This window comes from Callionymus lyra, chromosome 8 (assembly GCF_982586985.1).
Source record: "Callionymus lyra chromosome 8, fCalLyr1.hap1.1, whole genome shotgun sequence".
NCBI lineage: Eukaryota > Metazoa > Chordata > Actinopteri > Syngnathiformes > Callionymidae > Callionymus > Callionymus lyra.
In genome coordinates, this window is record NC_141825.1 from 12,962,874 (window position 1) to 12,981,222 (window position 18,349).

An 18,349-nucleotide genomic window follows, 5' to 3' on the forward strand; every position below is an offset into this window, starting at 1 on the left:
GCTTCAAGCACAAACGTGGGAGAAGTGTGTCCCACAAAAAAAAAAAAGTGCAATTATTTCCAGAGGATAAAAACAAACGATAAAAAACATGCTAATTGTGGTTACTTTCTCTCTCAGTTCCAGAAAAAAAAGGCAACATAGCGAAGAAATAAAAATAACCAATAAAGGGACAACACAGGCTTTTATAGTTGCAGGCGAGTGGTTATAATGTTTTACAATATCCAATTGAAAATGGCTGTAATATCAAAGACCATCACAAAACTTAATGATGTCAATATCCCGAAAATAGCCACGAGAAATACCCCAATACACGCTCAAGTTGACTTTTTATGAAGAGTATTTTACAATGTTTGTTTCTATTTGCTTTAGGTTGCGACGCCTTTCACTGGCAGAGTCTCCCGGAGGTGACGACATGAGCCGTAAGTTCTCCTTTTGCTAATCCTCTCAGGTTCGTCAAGTGCCAAACTATTGACAGATGGAATCATGTCAGAGTTTAACTGTCAAAGTGTTGTGACTTCCTTTTGTTCGTCCTAACACCACAACATTCTGGCTGGTTAACATCTCAAGGGCTCTGTATTAAGTGCTTGACAGAGTGAGTTGATGAAATATTTGCCTAAATATATATGTTTCTATAAGAAGAAGTAAATGGACAACATAAGAAAACAAAAAAATGTAACCTATATAATCCATATTGGGACTCAACATAGCATAGTTTGATTTATGCAAAAATTAACAAGTTTCATTTCAAAATACAGAGGAAATTTAAAATAAAACTGCCTTTTACTGACCAGCACAATTTGCCATGTAAACCTAAACAAAAACATGTTTTTTTAAGGGTTAAACAAAACAAGCTCAACTTCTCTTTAGTCCCTGTGACAAAGGACAACCTAAAAATAATCAATATAATAAAAAAGATACCTGTTATTTTTTGTGTTTAATTCGCAAATTTCAATAGTTCCGCCACTGCTTTGACCCAGTAGCTAGTATCAGAGGTGGTCCTGAGGACAGACAGACCGATTCTTGAAAGTCTTGTTGTTTAACTAAGTATTGAGTTCCATATAAACAGCTAGGTTAGAACCTAGAAGGGTATATTATTGTACAGATTCATTGGTTTCTCAACTATTCTAACGATCGTGTTTACATATAAATCAAAATATTGTCTTTATTTTATTTCAATTCAACATTGTTTGGACATCAATCCCGACTCTTGTTGATCAGCCTGACAACAGAACTCTTTGCTGGGGAATTCCAAGCAGTTTCCACACCCTTCTTATTTCTGAAGACAGCAACCAAAAAATAATTTATTACCAACCTGAAGGAGTGTCAAGGTGTTTGGAACTTTAGTCTCTCCAGCAGCTGTTGTGGTTACTGGAGAGTAGGTCAATACCTGGGGGCTGACAGACTTAGAAATCCAGGAGATTGAAAGTTTGAACCCTTTAGTTTGAAATGAAAGGTTTTCTTCTTCAGACAACGATAACCTTTCCTGGGTGTCTCAGCCTTTTCCACTTTGACAGCTTGTAATGAAAAGGGGATCATCCCAGCCTTGGATTGATTTGTTCTTTATTCTTTTGTCAGACATCTAGAAGCATCCTCTTTTGTCCATTATCAACAAAGACCATATAAAGTCTTCCACCAAAAAAATCCTAAAAGTGACTTAGCAAACGGTTCGCTCATTGTTTCCATTGCTCAAGTTAGTAAGTAAGTAAGTAAGTAAGTAATATTTATTTATATAGTGCTTTTCGAGACCAGGGTCACAAAGCGCTTAAACAATCAAAACAATACTCAAAAAAGTACATACTTTAAAGATCAAGATAATACTGAGAACAACACAGGAGTTCGAGAAATTCAAGGAAAAGTCTGAACAAATAGAAACGTCTTAAGATGTTTCTTAAAGGAGTCAGTAGACTCCATCAAGTGCAAAGAGAGAGGAAGATTGTTCCAAAGCTTAGGAGCAACAGCCTGAAAAGATTTCTCTCCTCTGGTCCTGAGACGTGTGCGTGGAACCATAAGTAGATTCTGATCCACAGACCTCAGAGCCCGAGCTGGGGTGTAAGGAATTTTAAAGTTGATCCTGAAAGAAACTGGAAGCCAGTGAAGAGTTTTAAGGACCGGAGAAATGTGAGTTCTTCTACTTGAGCGGGTCAGAATTCTCGCTGCAGAGTTCTGAATCAACTGCAGACGAGACAGATCCTTCTTGTTAAGACATGAAAACAAACTGTTACAATAGTCCAGACGAGAAGAAACATGAGGCTAGTCCTATTGATTTAGCTCTTTAGTCATCTGCTCGCCCCGTTATTCCCATGGTAGTAACTTAATCATCAACTTCAGACTCTTATTTTAGATGTTCACTCATTGTTTTTTCCTTCTGAGTCACCCCTGTGGTCTTAATCTTGCTGGAGTACATTTGGGGCGCTCAAAATCCCAACCACTTTTTATGACTAAACAGCAGCTCCAAGCTTCTAGAGATTGATACGGCATCATCTGCTTCCTTTATGAGAGTCTACGATCAATAGTGAAAGTATCACCATAAACTACGAGTATAAGAGTTTAATTAAAGCTTTTAAAAGCTTAATTACGTTAAATGGCCACTATTGTGAAAACCAAACTCACATGTTTCAAATGTTGACGTCTTCCTTTCCAAGATGGCTTCACTCCTCCTCTAACCAGCTGTAATCACGCCTGCTTTGTTTATACAACGAGTCCCTTGGAGGTGAAGACTTCCGGGATAGAAAAACGAAGGTTTTTTTTACGGGGCTTAAGCAGCAATTACATCCAGAAAGCATTTAATCTAATAATTTCAAACGGATGAGCCCGTACTCATTAAAGATAAAGATATCAAATGGAGGGCTACAGAATATCATCGGAAGTTTTGGACACCTGCTCTAGCTGGTTCTCTAACGGCTCGAGTCTGATTTCTTCCTGTCAATGGAGTGACTCAAACTGATTCACTTGTCAAAAATTCCATCTTGTTCTTTTTCTTCAAACAGCTTCCTTATTAAGTTATGGAAGGTGTCAGTGTTTGGGAAATGTTTTGACTGTGGCTTGTATCCGTCTAGTGCTTTTGAAACCATCCCTCCACCTGTCACCAACACAATATTGGAGGATTGATCGTTTTCCAGATCTGCTTTTACGGTTTTGTTTTCCATTTCAGGACTTGTGACTACAGCGCAAACTCCCGTCTCAGACCACAGCCAATAGAAGATAATGCATGGTTCACGCTCCCGCCCCTCCCTGCGAGGTGTTTTTCACTGCTGACCACTGCGCGCCGAGAAAAAGACAACCGTCTCCAAAATGACATGGTTGTCGACTTCCTATTGCAGCCTTGTCACGTACTCCACCGACGTGTAAACACATAATGGTGAGAACGGTGGCGCTGCAGAGAAGTGCTGGGGCGCGTGGGCAGAGTTTTGTTTGTCACCAGACGTCTGACCGGTGGTTTGGATCGCTAAAATACAACTCAGGGCCTGTAGTTAAGCTATCGCAATGAATCAGTGCTTGGCTCTGTAGAACCCTAGAGAACATAAAACGATAGGCATAACTCACTTTTATGAGATGTCAAAAGGTCTCTACATTTCACTTCATCTGGTCTTTTTATCTTTTATTGTCTTTACTGTGTATGAGCATCGTTGCTCGCAGAAATCTGCGAAACATTCTGAGCTCGCTGTCAATCCTGGACACGTGCAGTCGGCATGTGACGTTCTCAGAGTGTTGTGTTGGATGCTCTCGGCTCTGCAGTGACGATTTTAATCATCCCTGTGAGAAGACGGTCCTGCTTCTGCCTTCCTTTTGGCCTTCTGACCAATAGTGCGATAATTTTAGACTCAAGTCTCTCACATGGTCTGGAGAGGGAACGCCATTTGGAAATAAACTTGGAATTTAGCTTAATTGCAGTTTACAGATTTAGGAGGGGCAGCGTTCTCTTCTTTATTTTCTTGCATAAATAGAGAGTGACTGCAGGCCAACGACATGAGGTTTCAAAGCCACAAAAGAGGTCGGAGAACGTCAGAAGTCGAAGGAACACTTCAGACTGGCTCCTTCGCTTTTCCCCCGCGGCTAAGTCCTTCGTAAAAAGCGAGATCCTTCGGTTGGCTCCCCAAATCTATCAGATTTATTATTTCAGTCATGCTATTAGGTGCCCGCCGTAAAAGTCCACTGTGAGGTTTTACTGCTGAGAGCGGAGCCAAGTCACACTGTTTGTTTGCTCCGTGTGATGTGGTCTTGACGCAGTCGCCCGAGGTTTTCCAGAACATCAATTAAATCACTTCTGTGTCTTCAGTCCTGATTCTTTCTTACCTGTGGTCCTGTTGTTCTGGAAATGTACGTGTAGGATGTTCAGTCGTGAAACTATTGGTCGGGAGTTTTGATGGATTTAAGATCCTAATGTCTTCACGATGACAGAGAAGTTCAGCGGCTTCAAAATCTTGCTGTGATCAGTTGAATGTTACATACGCAGATTGATATTCAGATTAATAAAAAAGCAAAAATAAAGTGTCCAAATTGGCTACAAAAACAAATTTTAGTGCATGAAAAATACTTAATCAACGAAAGCCCTTGGCCAGTGTCTCAGAAACGAGAAGGTTCCACAGGTTTTAGTTATTTTTACTAGTTTATATAGATTATTGTTGGACTGAACCTGAATAGTCATCTAATTTCAAAGAATATTTAGTCTTTTTTTCCAAAATAAAACATATTTTCGACACCTGAAAACTCTTATTTTTTTTTGTTGAGGTCCCAGATTGTCACCAGCTGCAGTCACAGTTTTTCGACAGATGTGCGCCATTTTCATTTTTCAAAATCTTTTGATTTAAATCTTTGTTTTCTTCATTGTCTCCGTGTCAACATAAAAGATGAAGGCCACAAATAAAAACAAGATACAAGACAAAATAAAATAAAGTAAAAAATAAATAAATGAATAAAATGAAAACGATGCATGATTTTTTGTAAGGAAATGGAAAAATACTGTTATTGAATCTACAAGCTATTGATGGAATTATACAAACTTTTTTGTTAGTTTAAAAAAAAATCTGTAAGTAGATATTTCATACACATATTGTATCCGTGTTTGTTGAAACAAGGTATGACATTGCTACAAACTGTTCTGACATGAAAAATAAAATAAAACAAATAAACAGTTAAACAATTAGTTAACTAAACAATCTAACATGCATTTCTAGTCAGGCAACAGGTCAAGGTACTGTAGCTCGGCAACCAAAGATAAAAGACAAGTATTAAAAAATAAATATGTATTTAGCCCTAAAAGAAAGCTTTTTTTGTCGAAAGAGTGATTTCATGTCAAGCTACACTCTCAAGCTGAGGTTTGATATCTTCTAATCAGTGGAGGAAACACAATCATCTCAAATTACAAAACAAATAAACATAAGTGTGTTTGTGCTTCACTCTCCACACGCTTGATCTTCGACAGCAGTGAAACATATTTTTTGCGAGCGTTCGCTGCGTGATTGACTGGCAAGCGTGGCTCTCACGGTCAGCAGGCATGAAGACCTGAGGGGGGTCGGCCCCACTTTCATGACCCAACATGCACTCCCGGGCTCTCTTTGGTTTGTTAGTGACAGCAAAGTGGTTTATTAGACTGCGAGGAGGAAGGGTGTGGACTGACCCAGATCCAAGCGGATAACACGTCATCTTAAATCCATCATTTACTTTTCCACACAGAGGAAAAACAATCTTTTTCTATCTTTTGCTCAGTTTAGATAAGAACTCATCACTTGTTTTCCCCTTGTTTAAATGAAATAATCTCCTAATAAAACTGCAAGTTTGGTTGTTATTTTAGCATCATTTTCTCCCGCAGCTGAGCTCACAAAATCAAAAATGCTGCTATTGAAATATCCTGAATCTGACTTGCAAGCTCCTTCTCAGTAGAATATCCAGTCTTACATCACACACGTCTGACATCCTGCTGACACTGGCAGGTTCACTAAAGGTGTAGGTTCAAAAGACACAGGAAAATCGGCTTGAATTGCTGCAGGTTTTTTCCATCAATCTCTCATCAATTATTTGATGGTCCTCAGCAGTTAAGAAGAAGAGCTCGAGAGAGTGGACATGAATCCAGCTCCTTGGTGGTTTTTGTTCACAATAGCTTTTCCGCTGAAGAGAGTCCAGCCCACACTGGGTGTACCCCGGCGATGACCCCACTGCCTCGACCCCCGTCATGCTCGACGTTGTTGACATCACTTCCATCTTGACGTCGCACAGGAGTTAAATATTGCGAAGTTGAAGTTGAAGTTTAACCTTTAGCTACAAACCCAAACAGGTAAATTATATGCCTCGGAAATTACAGTCATTATGCAGCTTTGATTTTACGAACTGCAAAATGACCACAGTGAGTAATATAACAATCCGACAGGGCAGCTGAGTTTAGAACCTCTCAAAGGGAGTAGAGAAGAATATTGTTACCCGTACAAAAGACATTACTTGGACATTCTTCTTTGTGTCGTGCGGGCAGTAGTCTTGGCAAAGACTTGACTATCCATAGATGGTGAACGTGTTTAGAAAACCTTACACCTCATGAACTTTATCAATGTTAACATGATCAAAAAAAACAAACTTTTCGTCAATTCAAATCTGACTTTTAAATCATTGGCACTGAAAGGTTTTAAATTTGTGTTCACGAGTGGATGGATTTTTAAATTTTGTACGACTACATTGGACTGATTTAGTCATTTTCTGTGCTTATTTGTGGCCATTTTATATTCTACGTCTATGGTTCTTTGTCTTAATCCAACTGTAAGAACCTGTCCATAGTGTTTTATATAATGATTGGGGTCAAAATGCTACATTCTTTGTCTTGATTTTCCAAGAGACTCGGGTATATAAAAAAAGTAAGAAAATAATTTGACAGACATGGGTGGGGAAGCAGCATGACCAGAGGAGCTGTAATATGTTGTAGTGTTCTAGGCTGACAAAGCTATCGTCTGTTGTTTTTATAACTTTATTTCAATCAATCAATCAACTTTATTTATAAGGCACTTTAAAAACGTTTTCAATATTTTACTGGCTAAGTAATTATTAATATTTAGTGTTTAAATTTTGGAAATGTTAATGACAGTTTAGGAAAGGTTTATATGTATTTGTATAGTATGTATAGTAAGTAATTTGTATTTATAGAGCGCTTTTCCAGACCAGGGTCACAAAGCGCTTAAACAATCAAAACAATACTCAATAAAATATATACTTAAAAGGTCAAGATAACAGAGAACAACACAACTTAAATCGAACTTAAAAAAAGATTAAAAACTTAAGATTAAAATAAAGCGGTGCCCTTGGACAAATGAAGATCTCCTAAGTCTGAAGAGACTTTGTCAAAAGAAGAGTGTCTCTGGAAGTCCACTAATCTTGAGATACACAGACTTCACCTCAGGGATCTGATGTCCTCTTATAATGAGATGGTGGAAACTGCCAGATCTGATTACATCAGGAAACTGGTAGCAGCAAATAAGAAAAACCCCAAAGTGTTGTTTGACACCATAAATTCTCTCGTGTCTCCTGCTCCTCAAATCACGCCTGTCTTCTGTGAAGCTGACAGCAATGCATTTTGTGGATTTCGTTCATTGCTGAGGGTTTTTAAGATCGTCATTTCCCGCAATAAACAAGGGCCCATGAAACTGAAGAATTCACAGCCACGCCCCTCTGTCTTTCACCCCAAAAGTTCTCACTTCACGGTAATAGTAATGGTTTACTATAAGGTTGTCGATGTGTAACTGTTGTTATGAGAAAAATTGAACAGACAATCTTCAGCTACTCATAATGTGTAACAGAAAAATGGCGCAAACAACATAGACGGCAGAGAAAATCGAGAAAAGTCGTGAACAGAAAAGTCATTCCGGCGCCACATACAGGCCTGGTATGAGTATTACAACCAGTTGTTTGATTCATGCCTGACATGACATCCTGGTGGATGTTTTGCTATTTTACCAGCATCAAACTCAAAACACCAGGATCTAAACTCTATACCTTTTTTTTTGTCCACGAGGGTTTGTGAGTCTGTGGATGGTGCGCTCGAGCACACCTGCAGTCACCTGTGGGCAATCGAGCACCAGGTGTTATAATTGGGAACAACAGGGAACTCATGGAGCCAGACAGCTTTTGAAACATGTCGTCTGGCTTCAACTTGACACCATCTTGTGGGGGTTTATCTGATCGAATACATTTTACACCTGACACAGAGAGACCGATGAAAATCTATTTTGAAGAGATTTTGTTTTCACATGTTCTTGTCTGATTTTCTTGACAATTAATATCCTGTATATTTCCACGATCATCTTCAAAGTGTCTCTGGATAAGTGAGGTCATGAACCCCATGTTTCAACCTGGGATCAATCTTAAGCTGCTTTTATCTCTGGACCACCAAATGCTTGCTTTATTGGTAGGATAAGTGGATAAATTGGACGGGTTGTACTGGAAAATGATTCCTTTGTTCTGGAAACTTGTTTAATGACAAGAAAGGTTATATTTATTCTTGTGAATATTGCACATGACATTTTTGGCCAATGGCAAAAGGCGCTTTAAAGTAAAGCAGTACTTGAAAAGTTTGAGTTATTTTGGGAAATCTCATGAGAGTAATTTACTTTTCACTGCACATTTTAGCTTTTCCTGTGGGGTTTTAACCCTTGTGTTATCGAAAACACCCGACCACAAATGTGTTTGTGGTATCCCTTGTGTTGCCTCTGGGTCAAAGTGCTACCACAACATTGGTTTTCAGACCTTGACCCTGAGATAACACAAGGGTTAAGTACTTTTAAGTGAAGATGGTAGGGTAGGATAGTAAACATGGTTGCACTTATTAATATAATTATAATTATTGTAAATAATTGTATTGTTGTTTTTTGTTGTTGTTATGAAAATATATAACTGATAAGAAATATTATTATGATTATTAGTATAGTAGTATTATTTAAATTGACTTCATGATTTTAAGTGGAGCCTTGATCACTAATTACACTTTAAAATCAATTTGTTATTTGCTTTTTGGTTGGATTTAAATAGTAATAATAATAAGACATTTTGTTTCAATGCATAAACCACGTTTAAAGTTTCATCTAAAGGCAACTCTATGTTCTGCCTTTCCAAAGTATGCAGTGGTTCAATCGATTCCATAAAAAAATCAGAGTTATAAATGAGAGCTTGTATAACCAATCAGGAAATAAAAAATGCACCCACCATTACCTTTTCTGGATCAATTAAAAAACCCATATTTTGAATCAAGAGCTCTTTGTCTGCAATGGAATATGCAGTACATCAAAACCATCTGCCAGCTTCCACTGAGTTGGAAATTCCAACGTCTGAGCATGAGTGGAAATCCTGTCCTGCTGAAAGACGTCGCAGCATCTTAAGCCGATTCTAGGCGATTTGAAGTCGAGCGACGCCAGTGGACTACAGTGGTAGTGTTTAGCCCGACGCGAGACCACATTTCCCATGAGCACTAGCAAACGTTGCCATGTCCCGGTTTGCAGCAGTTGAACGAATTTTCTGTTTCCAGACTTCCATTGATGAATGAAGGATGGATATCGATGAGGTGATGAATCAGATTGTGGATCATGAAATATGATATGCGTTATGACGGCATTGTTAATAACATAACTTTAACCACCACAACCAGCGCGATATGTAGCATGTTCACATCATCCCCAAGAACTTTTACAGTGAAAATAAAAATCACACAAAACACCTCAAGTCACGGTAAATGAGTCATTCAACTAGTTTTAAGTGTCATCACAAGTTTTATGAAAATACTTTAGCACACAAATATTAACGTACCAATACTACCAAGAGCTGCTTTAAGCTTGCTTAACTTTTACGAACAAACTTTACTCTCTTGGTCTAATGTGACTCAGTTCTCCATCAAATACATAATTTCTACACAATATGAACTAGAGTGATGTTTTATTTTCATATGTATCTTCCATTTAAACTGTTATTTAAACTTTATACAACTTGTTGTGTCATCCAGGAATCGGAATGTGTAATACAGGATTGCACTTATGTGTTATTACTTTCACCTGGCTTCATTGATGAATATAATAGTACAACTCTCTTCATATTGAATGACTGAGAAGCCAGAACAGGAAGTCATCAACCGAGTCATTATAATACTTCAGTCTGGACTAAAATAACACACCTATTGACCGACTTTGCCATTCCTTGAGCTCATTTAGCAAATACTTCTGCTTACATGCGTCTGCCAACGAAAACTGTTTTCCATTGTTACCAAGTTATTCAGCGTATAAACACATTTCTTCACCACACGTCACCGTCTGTCATTCGGCGACACAGGAAACTGTAAATGTCCAGTGATTTTTCTTTCATTTTTCTCCTATTTTTCTGCCTCGGTTCTTGGTCAAACCGAGTCCTCAGACCTAACATGTAAGTCAGATGTATTCATTAGAATTCTAGCAACCAGACGCTAAAATCATCATCGTCTCTGCCCGTGAACAACTTTATTATGGTGAAAAGTCAGCAAGAACCAAAAGCAAAGAATTCAAATACCATCTGACGTTGTAATCTCATTTCAACTGTGCCGACTTTGCATCTGTCTCGCATTCTTCTGTTTTCTTTCAGCTCACGCCAAAGAGCGAAACTTTGTATTCTTTCACGCACCTAATGAATCGGCTTGATCTTGATCAAAAGGGTTGTTTTTTTTTGTTTATTGTTGTAATTTGGTGATTATTGAAATAACAAGTGTCAACGTGGGATTTTAGGCAAGGACATGATGAGCTGTACACATATTTTGTTAGGAACACTAATAAACAAACCTTCCTTTCAACTGAAGATATTTCATAAATTCACCTTTTTTTTATGAATTGGAATATCGTAATTCATCTTTTTTACACTTTGTGTTAAAGAAAAAAAATGTCCTTACTATATTACCTTACTTGCTTAACTATCCATTTGCATACATTGATATCGAAATTTACCGATTATTTAAAAAGTTTACTAATGGTATCAATACCGAAAATTTTCTCTTTCACTTTGTATTGCTTTTTTAAAAACATAATAATATTAATTTAGGTTCAATATTCTCTACTGTTCTTGCTATCTCGGTGTGTATCCTCGCCGCAGTGGTGTGTGTGTCGAGCTGACAAGTCTTATATAATTCCACATGTTTCTCTGGCACCGCTGCTCATCTGTAACATGTTTGTAAGTTGGAGCAGCAAACACCCTGACGGCTCTTTGATCAGTCGCTCCTCTGACGGGCCCCTTCACCCTGGAAGGCCCTTTCTCCATCTTTGTTGCATTCGGTGGTTTCTATTCCAAGTGAGGCTGAATAATCCTCTCTTAATATCGTCGGGCGGCTAATAAAGCGGCTAAAAGGCTATAACTTGTGTTTGGTCCAATATGTCGACGAGTGTGTGTAGAGTTTTCTTCTGTTGGCTCGTATGTCTGAAGGAATGGAGTTGGAGCAAGACTCGTGTTTTGAGTCCAACAACTGTCTGTAGCATATGTTGCATTGTGAGGGTCGATTGCTCTTTTGGAGCTTCAGATGTGCAACCAGGAATATATGAATCTGTGAACCAACTGTGGTGAGACTCTAGTGTGACTCTCAACAGCAAATATAAGTGGATTAGCTACTCAGTCCAAGAGCTGGTTAATTAGTCAACTTTCCTTATGGTTACAACATGTGTTGTCATTGGTTGTTAGACATTTTTTGGGACCTTGGCAGAGCTCTCCTTTGTTATCAGAATTAACCTTGAAAACATTTATAAACACTAATAATCAAAGGTCGAAATGTAAAATTTAATTTACACTTTGTGGAGAAATAGGTTCAGATTGTTTCATTGGGATTTAATGCACCAAAAATCTGCACAAACACCGATTTTCCTTTTTTCTATAATCTCATGTTAATACTACAGAATACTGCATGCGCCATGAGACTATACTATACTCCAGATAATATTCTTGTTTTTAGAAACATAGAAACAGAGATTTTTGTGGATTATTTATGTTTGAACAGTACACGACCACACGCCTATGAGGCATTTTCCCAACATGCTTTGATTTTCTCTAGAATAATATATGGACAATCCAAACCACACAGCTATGGTTGCATATATATATATATTTATACCTTGACATAACTTCCACTATCTGTCTAATTCACCCAACAAGCATAGCTTTGAACAAGTGAAAGTCAGCATTTTATAAATTATTAAAAACGATTAGAGACGATTCGCAATTTAAACATGAATCCAACCTGGGGTGGAATCATTCCAAAATTTTGATTCAAAGTTTTTTTTAGCACTTCACCTGCCCTTTAGGATTACGATTGAAGCTATTTAATACATTGTGTTTTTATCCTCTAACCACCCGTCACTGTACAAAGGCCACAAATGACCCGCAAACGAAATTGCATAGTTATTTTAACATTTTTAATCAGCGTAATCCTTTCATTGATTTACTTTGTCGTATTGGCAGAAGTATGCCCAGTCTGTGTGCATTTATAGTGCATCATTTAGAAGAGATTAGTAACGAGTAACTTGCCAAAAAGAAAGCCGGGATAACTAGTCCTTGCTTGTCGTGTCATCGTGGCAGCCGCACAAAAAAATGCAGCAGATTACCAGGCATGTAAATATGTACATCTGCGCCTGCTTTACGTCCAACTGTGTGCAAATATGTGCAGATCTGTGTATGTTATCCTGGAGGTAGAGGACATTGAAGAATGGTGTTGGCTTTCGTCTCCATGTTGTGAGTCCCCGTGCTCGGAGGTTGGCTTGACTCTCTTGTTTTGGATAATTGTACACTGCCGAGGTCTGTGGTCCCCTTCTCTGTCTCCCTGTGGCCTGGGCTGCGAGAGCCATATTTAGGTCGTATGATCTTATACTGTATCTTCTCCATCCTCGCGTTCTCACCGAGCAGTGGGGTGCAAATAATGGTTGAGATGCCTAAGTAAACTCCCAAGTCTCGGAGTTTGGTTTATACAAAGGTATTTTGAGGATTTTATATAACCACCATGTTGGAAACTATACTTTGGCTTCATAAATAGTGATTGTGAAAAAGTTTTCACGTATAAAAACAAACATTTTCACGTGACAAGATTTGCCGGAATTTCTAACCAGGGTTTGTGTGTTTTCAGGTAGAATTTAATAAACATGCTAAATATAGCTACTGTGAAGAGGAGAGAGAGTGCGTATCATTCATTCAGAATTAGCCTACATCAGGAATGCGTGCTGGCTCATATTTGACCGGGTCTGGGACCACCATGCCAGACAGCATCACCTTGCATTGGAGCAAAAGTTGAGCCCGGTCTAACTGGGCCAGTGTCAACACTCTGGCTTAACTGGAATAATGAGGGCTGTGTTTGCTCTTGTTATGAGGAGGATGTGTCTCTTTCAATTCCATGCAAATAATTGCATCGCCGTAATTGGGATTTAAGTGGCTGTTTTCTTATCCTGTAAAGGTGTTCTCGCTCAGGTCTGCAGGATTGGTGAGTTCTATACGTGTCCATGTGCATGGAAATGGTTCATTTCTAGTCGTATTTTTTAAATGTCATTGTAAATTTAAGATCTCCGAAAATTTATTTTCTACGGCTTTTTTATTTTCAGCTCTGAGCTAAGGTGAAGAAATTAGAGGTGTAAGAAAATGTGGATATATCATGTTTTTTTTCTCCCCAAATCAGTATTCATTAGTACTGTTTCAATATTTAAATTAATAATTTTAATAATTAAAAAAATAATAAAAAATGAAACAACATTTTACTTAAATTCAAAGTTAATATGTGTTTTATATTTCAACAGTATTTGTATAAGAGACAATTAGTTGATATTTTACTGTACACTCAAATATTCAAGGCGTTCATTCATTTGTGTTTGTTTAAACCTCCCGCCACTAGTTGGCAACGTTCGTTATTTCCTCTGTGCCAAATGAACAACAAAAGCGGTGAAATGAGTGAAACAGAAAGGACACACCAGGCGCCAGCAGCTTTTTTAAAGCTGTAATTTGGACACATTTTGACATTTAAACAAAGCAAGATGGTGGAGACGTTGATAAGAGCCGTGTGATCTGAAAATGAAATCTGGGCTAATGGACCATCTTGTCTTCCTCCACAACAAGTTAAAAATAAAACGCTGACAGATACTGGATATTACATGTTGCTCCAGGTTGTTTGATGCTGTTAACGCACTTACACATTTTTTGTTCATATTTTGAGAAGCATTTTCACATTTGACAAGAGAAAGTATTTGCTCATTTCTTTGTTGTAAAAGCCAGAAAAAGTGTTGTTGACGTTACGATGTTAATCTTGTATTAACTTTGCATGATGAGTATGCTATTATAGTTTTTGTACGATTCAATTATTTAAAAGAAATATATAGATTTTCCTACAGTATCACAATATGTCACAACATATCATATCGTAAGCTAAGTTGACAACATCGCTAACTATACAATTTTTCCACCCCGTAACACACAAATATTTCCAATTATACAACACACCTGTTACTTCTAATATTATATCGAAATTATTATTATTTGTGTAGTTTTTTATTGCAAGAAAAGGATTCACTAATAATACGTTTTACGATTATGGCTTAATTGGATTCTGTCTTGTCTGTTTCATGGTGGCAACGATGTATTTATCTGCTCCGGGAAAATACCACTCAGTTCACAGTAAAACATAATAAGACTGGATCAATTTACAGTTCTTGAAAATGGGATACTGAAGGATTATTTAGCAAAAGCGTGATTGATATTTATAGCTGAAATAGTTTGAAAATGGCTAATGTAGCTGCGGTTATTCTTTTCCATCTCCATGTATTATAACTAGTCACCTTTTGGCACTTAAATAAAATAACAACCTTGACTAATCTGTCAGAAGTAGCTGGTCGTTTAAATCCACCCACACACTATCGCTGGATGTGAGTTTTAACTTTCCCCCTGAATTATCTACAAGAACTTTTCCCACTAATTCCTTTTTCTTGGGGCCTGGACAAATAATGAAAGCAAACTGGAGCAGGCTTTCATGTGGCGGTCAGACCCAGGGTGGGCCGATGGGATCCTCCTCCGAAGACACTTGCTCACCACATTTCTTCGCCTCTTCACTCCACCCTTCGGTCCCTTTCACTAGTCATTTTCCTGCCACATTCTTTGCTTCCACGCTGCGAAAACGTCTGTCAATCCGTTTTTTTTTTGTTATGCTTTAAACGTGACAATCTCTCGTTGCAATGCTGAGGTTATGCTGAAAAGTGTGATTAAAACGCTGTTTCAAGATGTATTGATGGAGAATTGCATTGTTTTAACTCGACTTCCATGTCATAAATGGGCGTTAAAGAAACTAAATCATGATTCAGTGGAGCTCGGCAGACATGAATGTTTGCTGCTCCACTGAGCGAACATACATCGACAGTGCCTGCATCAACTCGTATGCATTTCTCCTGCAGGGAGTGTTGGAGCAGGTGTTGCCTCAAACTCACTCATGAATACATACAGTTTTTTTTCCATCTTCACAGCTGTAGCTCACCGTGCCCTCTTCACCCTCCGATGCTTTTCAGTTTGGTTAATCAGTTTGGAATTCATCCCCTCTGGACTGATGCTGTAATTATCCGTGTAATTGTCGAGCATGATCTATAAACGTATGGAACTAAAGCACCAGCATTGTCTATTATAGCCTTTATGAACATGTCTGGTGTCAGACACACAGTGGAAGATGTTGATCTCATTCCAAATGTCTTATCAGATTTCCCTTTTTTCTTCTATGGAAGTGAATCTCTTACTGGAATTGAAATCAATTATTTTGACGTAGATGTATTTTTATCTTATTTAATTAAACCCTTCATTTAGATTAAACTATTGGAATTCATGAATGGACTGTGTCCAAAAAAAAGTTTGTACTTAAGACATTTTATTTAGATTTGATACACTTTAATTCTTCCCACATTTAGCAGCACATTTAGATTCAGCAGTTAACAACACAAAGATTGAAGCAATTAATTAAGTTATTTGTATTTATAGAGCGCTTTTCCAGACCAGGGTCACAAAGCGCTTAAGCAATCAAAACAATACTCAATAAAATATAAACTTTAAAAGGTTAAGACAAACACAGGAGTCTAAGAGAATCAAGGAAAAGCCTGCATTATTAAATAATTAATAATAATAATTAAAAATGATTTAAATGATACCAAGACAAGGAGTACACAATACTATAATAACAAAAACTAAAAAAAAATAAAAATTATAATATAATAATTAATAGTAATGATAATGGAAAATAATAAAATAAATGAAAACAAATCATGATTTTTTTAATATAGTGCAAGATGGTTGCTGGTTTGCTTCCATCTTGGGGATGACCTGCATCCTTCAGCCTCCAGAAATCAGGGGTAGTAACTGAATAATAAATTCAGTGTAAAAAAATAATATTAACATAGTGGTCCGATGACAAAATAACCCAAAAAATTATATCGAAATAGAAAATCTGAGATTTATTCATTTTTTCCTTTAAAAATAAGGAAAATTATGAAATTATATAAATTTATATTATTACACATTAAACACATTTGCGTCAAATGATCTTTAACATGGTAGTTAATGACCGTAACAGAGAAATCATATAGGAATCAGCCGCAGGTTGATTCGGTGTCTTGTTGTGAACTCAAGGATACTGTACCTGAATCTGTCACGATGATGGAGGACTTGAGCTGAAAGACAAGGTTCTTAGTGGAGATTTTCCCTCAGGCATGTCCATGCCTTCGCAGGTTGAGAGCTTTTTTTAAAAGGCAGAAGTCATATGTCGGCGACAAACCTCTGTGGATCATGTCACCAGCCGTTAAGGCCCTCAGGTTTCCTCCCACAGCCCAAGGCCAATTGATTACTTTAAATTGTTGGTATGTGTGATAGTCCTCTAAGGGGTCCTCAAACTCGCCCTATGTTGCCGGGACCCTCAGCCCTATTAAAGCCGATAAACGACGATTGAATGAATCTAAATTTCAAAATAAAAGTTGTGCTTCATAGCACTTCCTTCCTCGTTCATCATCCTAAAGAGTTTCATCTTAACTTAAATCTGCAAACTCTGTTATATAAATATTTACTGTCTCAGTCTCGCGACATATTGCTGGTTTGACGCAAACACACGCCAGGTTTGTTAACACAACGATGAAACATCTGCCGGCGACGGACTCGCCTCCCACAACACAGCGAGGGTTTCATGTACCAACGTTCAGAGAGTCTTCCTGGCCGATGAGTAAGATTCCAGTCGCTTGTGGATCTTTCCGAAAACTCAACTTTTGAAATGAGTTCCCTCCACTTGCCGTGCTCCCTGTAGGTGCTCCTGAGCCCGCACTGCTAACTGGAATTGGCCGACAAAATTTTCCAGTGCAAATTTCCCCTCAGTCAGACCCGGGGGGAGCCTGTAGTGCAGACTCACTCATGGATTCCCGTAAGGAGAAGCTGTAGTCTTTGTCCACAGAGACACGGTTACTAACACCATCTGTAGTGGATAAAATAGTCCCTGTTCAAGTGGTCGTGGTTCTTCTTTCCATTTTGTATCACATAGATTTAACCAGTATTTAACCAGTTTGTGATGTTTGATCACTTCTGCAAGACTTGACAGTCTTCAGAGAACAACCTGGTCCTCCTTGTCATTTGAATGGTCTTCTTTTTAGATATCTCACTTCAGCAATGAACGTCATACCCCAGAACTATCCGTGGTAAGATGAGTCATTATTATTATTATTATGCCCCCGGGTGAGCAGATTGTATATTTCATAACGTAAATACGTGAACCTACTCGAGTCATGGTGCCAGTTGAGTGTTTGTATTGTTATTAACATTTTTATTATCACTAATAAAAAGCTAAAGAGTGCATTCCTTTTAGCAATGAGCTAATTTTGGCACGGCTTTATAAACAACGATTCAAACTCACACCTTCCATGAAAGTGTCTTAACCGTTACACCACCTTGTGGTTTGGTTAGGAGCACAAAAAATGGTACCAACCTCTGCTTTAACGTGTTGTGGGAAAACATTACAAACAAATGATGTCACTGCAAACTAAAGATAATATAAATATTCCTGTATTTAGATGGTGATCCAGATGGAATTTTCTGAGTTATGCTCTTTACAAACAAGCGGAAATATTAGCTGTCAGCATTAGCACTTCTTTCAGAAATCATGAAGCTGATTCTAGCAATGTAATAATGTGTACTTATCTCATCCTATGAATATATTTAAAAAACATTATAAACACACTGCAGTCTTAAATACCTCAAAAATCTTCCTGTATCCGGATGGTGATCCAGATGGAATTTTCTGACTTTTGCACTTTACAAACAAACTAATTTTTGCAGAAATTTTAGCCGTTAGCATTAGCATTTATTTCAGAATACATGAAGCTGTTCCTAGCAA

General features: G+C 37.8%; 1 protein-coding gene across 1 annotated transcript in view; it reads left to right on the forward strand.

Moving 5' to 3' along the window:
• Positions 1–18,349, forward strand: part of znf469 (zinc finger protein 469) — a 211,529-nt gene that overhangs the window by 119,493 nt on the left and 73,687 nt on the right. The window contains exon 3 of the mRNA XM_087797242.1: positions 370–419. The gene's annotated coding sequence lies outside the window, so the exon portion shown is untranslated. The remainder of the gene's footprint in view (positions 1–369; positions 420–18,349) is intronic.